The sequence below is a fragment of the Peromyscus eremicus genome, chromosome 22 (genome assembly GCF_949786415.1).
Source record: "Peromyscus eremicus chromosome 22, PerEre_H2_v1, whole genome shotgun sequence".
NCBI classification, from domain to species: Eukaryota; Metazoa; Chordata; class Mammalia; order Rodentia; family Cricetidae; genus Peromyscus; species Peromyscus eremicus.
This window is the reverse complement of record NC_081437.1, coordinates 28,621,034-28,629,154: the sequence shown is the minus strand read 5'-3', so window position 1 is coordinate 28,629,154 and position 8,121 is coordinate 28,621,034.

Sequence of the window (8,121 nt, the reverse complement as noted above, 5' to 3'; positions counted from 1 at the left end):
GACAACTGATACCATAAAATAAATTTCTCATTTTGCCTCCAGTGAGTTTGAACGGGTACCTATTTCTTGCAACTAGACAAGATGTGTCTAGGGTAATTTTTAAAATATTTATTTGTATTTTATGTACATTGGTGTTTTGTCCGCATGCATGTTCGTATGAGGGTGTCGGATCCCCTGGAACAGGAGGTGCAGACAGGTGTGAGCTGCCATGTGTGTCCTCTGGAGGAGCAGCCAATGCTCTGAAACTCTGAGCCATCTAGATCTCCAGCTCCTGTCTTTGGTAATTCTTGTCTGGGAAGACTTCAGCTGGGAGTTGAAGCTGTTTGTTTACTTGAACAGTGTAATAAGCAGGAGATGTACTGCTAGGAAGGGAGGGTGACTGGCTTTGACCAAGGAAAGGCAGATAAATTCCCAGGAGAAAGGACAAAGAGCTAGAACAGTCCCCAAGAAGGCTAATATAGTTATAGGACTAAATAGAAAGGGGAGGACACAGATACCTGGCTACCCTGGACATCTGGGTAGATACCTGGAAGGATGTGGGAGATGAGGAATGACAGGTGCACAGAATGAGGGTGGGAGTACAGCTCCTGAGGGCATCTAAGGGGCGGGTGGTTCAAAAGAAAGAGGAAGAGAACATCTTTTAGTCTCTCCCGAAGACTGGATTTAGGCAACTCAAGTACGGTTTTAGTGCATCTGGCACACATTCATTAGTTGTCCGTTGCTCTGATAAAACACCACGACCAAGGCAACTTATAGAAAGTGTTTATGTGGGCTTACGGTTCCGTAGGAATATGAGTCCATCGCCACTATGGCAGGGACGTGTGGCAGCAGGCAGGCATGGTGTCTGCAACAGCTGAGAGTTCGCATCTTGCCACCAAGCACGTGGCAGAGCGCACTGTGGGAATGGTGTGAGGCTTTTGAAACCTCAAAGCCTGCCTCCAGTGACACACTTCCTCCAGCAAGGCCATACCTCCTAAACCTACCCGAAGAGCTCTACCAAGGGGACCTGGTATTCAAACTTCTGAGCCTATTAGGGATTTTCTCATTCAAAACACTACTCACCTCATAAACCTGCTTCATGGTAGACACGGATCAGAGAAGTTCAACAGTTTCATTCATTCTGACACAGAGGCTGAGCAAATGCAGGTCCAAGCTCCTCCCTTAGGTTTAAGGGTTCAGTTCTTCATGACTACCATCACTTCAGACACTAGTGATTTAAGTACTGGGTCCCCGTGCGACCTATACATCTCTCCAGCATGACTTTGAAAGTGGGCATTCCTACAGCTTCCCACTTCAAGTACAATAACTTGCTAGAATGACTCACGGGACTCAGAAAACCACTTCACTTATGATTACCAATTGAAAATAAATGATTCGACTCAGAAACACTCAAATGGAAGAGCTGCACAGTGCAAGGTCAGAGGACAGGAGCACAGCTTCCAAGTTAGCTTCTGGTTCACTGTCTTCATTGTACAGCAGTTTCCTCTGTTTGAAATAGTCCATCCTGGAGGGAGGTTTGTTAAGACTCAGGAAGTTAACAAAATTTACAAGACTCAGGAAATAAACAACTAACAAGTCTCAGGAAGATCCTGAAATTCATGAGATTTACAAGGTCCCCAAGGTGGTCAGGCCTGCACACAAGCCTCTGTTTGCCGAGCCCTCTTGCTGAGTAAATAGATACTTGTTCATGTCTCCTCAGAAAAGTCACCCAACATCCTCTCCAGCACCTCCGTGTGTTTACCCAGAAGCTTTCTAAATCCTGTCATTCAGGAGTTTTTATAAAGGTGTCATTAGGTATGAATGATTAATTAAGTTATTGCTTGAATTCTATCTTTCTGTCCCCTTCCTAGGGGGAGTGGATTGAATGTCCTAAACTCCTGAAGCTACCTAGGGACCTCAGTCACTTATCATCTCATAAGCATATAAAATATTCAGCATTCTAATCATTCCAAAGGTTTTAGGGACTCTGTACCAGCGCTTGGGGACAAAACCTTTTTTCTGGTCTACCACAGTCCTAAATTGTGAACTGTTGATGAACCCAGTTCCTGAGCACAGTTCTATCGAGAAATTCCAGCATCCCATTTTCCCAAGTAAGATACCCAGTTGCAGAGAAAATAATGTTTCAAAAGAGGCTGGTCCTACCCAGCTCCCCCTCAAAGCAGAAGGTGGGCTAGTCTAGAGAAACAAGCCATGTGATGAGAGGATTGGAGTGTTCAACTTAACCTCTAGAGAGGAGGGAAGGGCTAGAGATTAACCTCAGTCACCAAAGGCCAATGATTTAATCAAGCCTGCCTGTATGATAGGGATTCTATACAAAACCACAGTGAAGGGTTGGAGAGTGTCCAGGCTGCTGAACTCATGAGGGAGGCTAGTGTGATGGGACTCCATGCCCTTCCCACCTTACCCCATGCATGTCTGCATTGCCCATTTATATGTTTTGTTTTGTTTTGTTTTGTTTTGAGATAGAGTCTCATCTAATCCAGTCTGGCCTCAAATTTATTAGACAGCCAAAGATGAACTTGAACTCCTGATCCTCCTGCAAACCATTCCCAAGTGCTGGAATTACAGAAGTATGTCATCTCACCAGTTTATGCAATGCCAGGGATCAAACCCAAGGCTTCATGCATGCTAGGCAAGGACTCTGCCAGCTCAGCCACATCTTAGTCCCATTTGCATCCTTTATAATAAACTATAAATACAAATAACTGTTTTCCTGGGTTCTTTAAGCCATTATAACAAATTATCAAACAGATAAGGATTGTGGAACTCTTGGTTTGCAGCTCGTATGGCCTAGAACCAGAGGCCCCTGAGGCTTGCAAATGACATCTGAAGTGGGCGCGGCCCTCACCTGTGACTATGAGTCTCACAGGTACCAAGAACTGTTGAGCAGCAAGTGGCTGTCAGCAGCACAGTTGGTCCTGAAATCACACTGGCAGACAGACTCATCCTCTCCGTTCTCCTCCCTCACATATCTCTGATCTGTCAACCATCTCCTCCGACCTTCTCCTGGCACCACTCTGTCTCCTTCCTTTCTCCAGGGGCAATCTTCGTTTACCTCTTAGAGAAGACTAACTGGTTCTGCAAACACGCATAAAAGAAATTTTTGTCTAGCTTTTGAATCTTTGTTCCTACTTAGGCGTGGGTCAGAGAAAAGAAACACACACACACACAAACACACACACACACACACACACACACACACACACACACACACCTGCCCAGCCTAGCCCTTGGGGGCACCGGTGTGCAAGAAGGAGTGAGACATATGCAGATAATACAAGCAGGTTGTGATTCTGAGATGTAACTCTGAGCTCACAGCTAAATTGTACAGGCAGCATCTACTTTAAAATAGATATAGATAGGGGCTAGAGATAGCTCAGTGGTTAAGAGCCTTGGCTGCTCTTTCAGAGGACCAGGGTTCAATTCTCAGCACCCACATGGCTGCTCACAATTATCCAAAGTTCCAGTTTCAGGGGATCTGACACCCTCACAGAGACATGCAGGCAGGCAAAACACCAATGCATATAAAATAAAAATAAATCATTAAAAAAAGAAAACTATAAAAAAAATAGATATAGAGCCTGGCGGTGGTGGCACACACCTTTAATCCCAGCATTCCAGAGGCAGAGGCAGAGGCAGGTGAATCTCTGTGAGTTCAAGGCCAACCTGGTCTACAAAGTGAGTTCCAGGACAGGCTCCAAAAGCTGCACAGAGAAATCCTGTCTTAAAAAAACAAAATAAAAATAAAAATAAAATAAAATAGATATAGATAACCTATGGGCTTTCCTAAAAAGTCCTTAATGGGACTGGAGGTATAGTTAAGTGGGTAGAATACTTCTTTAACATGTATGGAGCCCTGGGTTTGATCTCTATCCACATAAGGAAGGCTTGGAGGGCCACACTAGTCATTTCTTCCACTTTGGAGATGGAGACTGGAACTCAGAAGTTTGAAGTCACCCTTGGTTATGTATATAGCAAATTCAGGGACAGCCTGGGCTACATGAGACCCTGTCTCAAAAACAAAAACAAAAACAAACAACAAAAAACAAATTGAAATGAAGAACAAAGTTAAAAGTTCTTAGTGATCTCTGATTCTGGGAAATCTCTTGTATAATACTTTTGTATCAGCATGATTTTAGTGAGGGTTCTTGTAGTGGTTTGAATTAGAATGGCTCCCATAGGGCTGTATATTTGAATGCTTGATCCTTAGTTGGTGGAACTGTTTGGGAAGGACTAAAAGGTGTGGCCTTTGTTGGAGGGGGTGTGTCACTCGGAGTAGGCTTTGAGGTTTCAAAAGCCCACACCAGGCCCAGTCTCACTCTCTCTGCCTCCAACTTTTTGATCAGGATATAAAGGATCTTATCTACTGCTCCAGCACCATGCCTGCCTGCCTGCCTGCCTACTGCTGTGCTTCTCGCCATGATGGTCCTGGACTCATCCTCTGAAACTGTAAACAAGCAGCCAATTAAATGTTTTCTTTTATAAGTTGCCTTGATCACGATGTCTCTTCACAGCCATAGTAACCCTACTTAAGTCAGTTCTGCAGAGAATCAGAGCAGAGGGTCCTGATGTGACAGGTGAGAGAGGGTTTAACTGGACAGCTATTTCACATAATTATACATCTGGGAAATCTCAGGATAGGTCTACGATCTGGAGACCTTGGGACCCTGGTAGCATATCTCAGTCCAAGTCTCAAGGGCTCAGTACCAGGGAAGCTGAAGGTGTCACTCTGTTTTGAGGTGAAAGGCTGGAGAACCCAAGGAGGAAGCTGTTGGTATACATCCTGGAGACCAAACAACTTGGACTCCAATGTCCTTTGCAGGATCTGAATACACCCTGGCTTTTGGAAGGAGACATTGATCTCCTCGTGTTTATGTTCTGGTTTCATGGTGCTTGCCTACACTAAGGGCAAGTCCAGCCAAATGCATATGTTGTAATTCTCCAGGAACATCCTCATAGACACACCCACAAAGCTCTCCAAAAAGTCTCTATTCCTTAACCCAGACAAGTCAACATCTAAAATTAACCATCACAGGCACTTAACTCCTTTTTAGTGATTGCTTAATACCACTGGCCTGCTCTTCATGCCTGTTTGAGCATCTCTATTTTATTGTATTACAAGCAGAGTTGGAGGGACCATGTGTGGAACCTGGCGGTCCAACCACAGACATCCTCTTCTTGATCCACCACTGCACTACTTGCTCTAAGCTCTGGTCTTCCTCTGGGATTAGTAGTTGCCGTCTTTTCTCTATAAATTAAATACACAAGCTGCTATAATCTCCATGGAGGCTGAGGCAGGAGGATTACCATGAGCTTGAGGGCAACTTATACCATGTAGTGAGCTTTAGGCTGGCCTGCAGAGTGAGACTGTGCGTGCGTGCATGTGTGCATGTGTGCATGTGTGTGTGTGTCTAAGGGTTTTATTCCTATGAACAGACACCATGACAACTCTTACAAAGGAAAACATTCAATTGGCTGGCTTACAATTCTCAGAGGTTTAGTCCGCTATCATCACGGTGGGAGCATGGCCGCATGTAGTCTGGCATGGTGCTGGAGAAGGAGCTGAGAGTCTCAGAAGGGGACTGTGACACTAGGCCTAGCTTGAGCATATCTGAGCTCAAATCCCGCCTCCACAAAGACACACTTCCTCCAACAAAGCCACACCTCTTAGTAGTGCCATTCCCTGTGGGCCAAGCACTCAAACACATGAGTCTATGAGGGCCATTCCTATTCACACTACCACAGTGTGTGTGATTTGTTTGTTTGTTTGTTTTGCAGTGCTGGAGATTGAACCCAGGTCTTTGTGCATGTGAGGCAGGCATTATACACTGAGCCTCAGTCCCTCCATATGCATTTTGAGCACGATAAAATGCACCTGTGACATGACATTATTATGACATGGATTGTGGGCTTTTTTAAACTTCTGACTAACTCTTAAGACTTAAGGTTTTTTTGTTTATATAAAAACTCTGAATGGAAAGGGTTTTTTTTTTTTTTTTTTTTTATGAAATGAAGAATCTTAAAAGCTTTTCGTTGACCTCGGTGTCTAATAAGCAATCTGGGCTCTTAAGGAATGTCATCAAGCAGAGAGGGGTGGGTCTCAGCCCAGCACAATGCCCTGCCTACCACCCTTGCTTGGTAAACTCCTGCTCATCCTCCAGGCCTTAGTATGGGTTGCATTTTTTTTTTTTCCAGCCAGCTTTCTCTGGACCAAGGGGCTCTGTGTGGGAGTGTGCATTTTCTTCTGTAATGGTTCACCTTGGTTGTCAACTTGATTGGCTCTGGGACCAACTACTAGACGCACCTCTGAGCGGTTCTGCGAGAGTATTTCCTGGAATGATGTACTGAGTGCAGATAACCCTCCTCCAGAGCGGGCAGCTTTTCCTGGCAGTGACCCAGATTCGAAGAGGTTGGAGGGAAAAGGCAGCACCGTTCTTCGCCTGCTCACTTTCGCTCCCTGCTGGTGAGTGTGTCTCCTCTGTAGCTGCCAGTGTCTTTGCTGACACCAGGACCCAGCACTGCCCCGCCCCCCCCAGCCTTCAAAGGTGGACTGAATGAAGGCCAGGGACTTTGCAGAGATTCTCAAGGCTTTCAGTGCTAGATTGGGACTGCAGAGGTAGTCAGCTTCATGGACTGGGGGAGCTACTGGGTTTCCAGACTCCCACGGAATTCAGACAGCCATTGCTGGCGCTCCTCTAGCTTATGCTGTGCAAGCCAGTCCAGTGAATCTCCTTTTAAGATGTGTCACTCTATTGGTCTGTTCCTCTAGAGATCCTTGATGGATACAGCTGCTGCACAGGGGCAGGCCAAGGAGCAGTAAAATGATGTCTTTGGTCATCAGTCTCCTTGCTTGCAATGAGCTTCTGGGAAAGAGACGCATCTATCAACTTCTTTAATGCTCAAGGCTTACACAGAACTCAGCAAGTTGTTATTGATCCCTGAAGGCCCTAGCTCTCCTCAGGGAAATTGGGGTGAGGGTAAATGGAGAGCAGTGGGGGTTTGTTTGTTGTTGTTTGTTTTTTTCCAGGCATTTCTTATACTGGGGTTCCCAGGCACTGGTAATAAAAAATAAGTAACATTTATGAAGTACCTGGCCCACGCAGGCACAGTTCTTCATGCCCTTCATGTATTGGGTCATTTAATTGTCATAGACAGGTCCTGAGAGGTTAAAGCAACCTACCCGAATGTCACACAACGAAGAGTGATAGAAGCAGAATTTGAACAGAGCATCTGGGTCCAAAACCTGTGCCCCCAGCTACCAGGCTGTACCCCAAAAGTGACTAGAATTGAGAAAACGCTGCAGATGTCTTATGCCGATACAAATGACAGTGACAGCAATGACCTTTGACAAAGACCGCCGCTCCACAGTGGGGCCCTCCTACCACATTTACTCTCCTAGAAAAGACACCTGGTTTATTTTGTGACAGTCCCTCCTCCCAGCTCTCAGATGTGTGCTTCTAGAAGGGGCTTCACAACAGACTGCCCCCAGTCTCTGCATGGGCATATGGCCCCTAGCAGCCCCTCCCAGGGACTGTTCAGGTTAGTTCTAGGAGACAAGAGGAGTTCTCGTGGGAGGTGAAGCCGATTGACAGAGGAAGACGCTGACTCACGTGGAAATGTCAGAATGAGAGCTGAACAAGCATGTGGCGCAAGGGAGGCCCCTTTTTACCTCTCCTATCCTCTGTAATGTCTGTTTCCTCGGGCCAGAAGAGCCCTAGCTAAGATGAACTCACAGTCCAACAAATCCCTTCCTAGGGCGCCGCTTCCTGTGCTAGCTGGAGTAGCAGGCAGGGTGAATAATGACGACGAGGCGCCACCGTTAGGAAAACAGCTTTCCAAGCAGGTTAGTGTATGAGGTCAGGTCCCAAAGAAAACCCAGGACAAACGGCTAACAGAGGAGCCTGTTAACACATTAAGGCTGACACCAGGCTCTCTCAACACTTCAAGTAGCTGTTACGGAGCTCCTAGCCCCTCTCTGCACTTCTCACCCTGGCCTGGGTACCAGGTGACTGTAACTAGCAAGGGGGAGGTCTTTTGCTCCACTCCCTTGGCATTGTTATAAATAGACCTTTGGACTAAAGTTGTGGGCCAGTGGATAAGGATCCAGGCTCACCCGAGTCC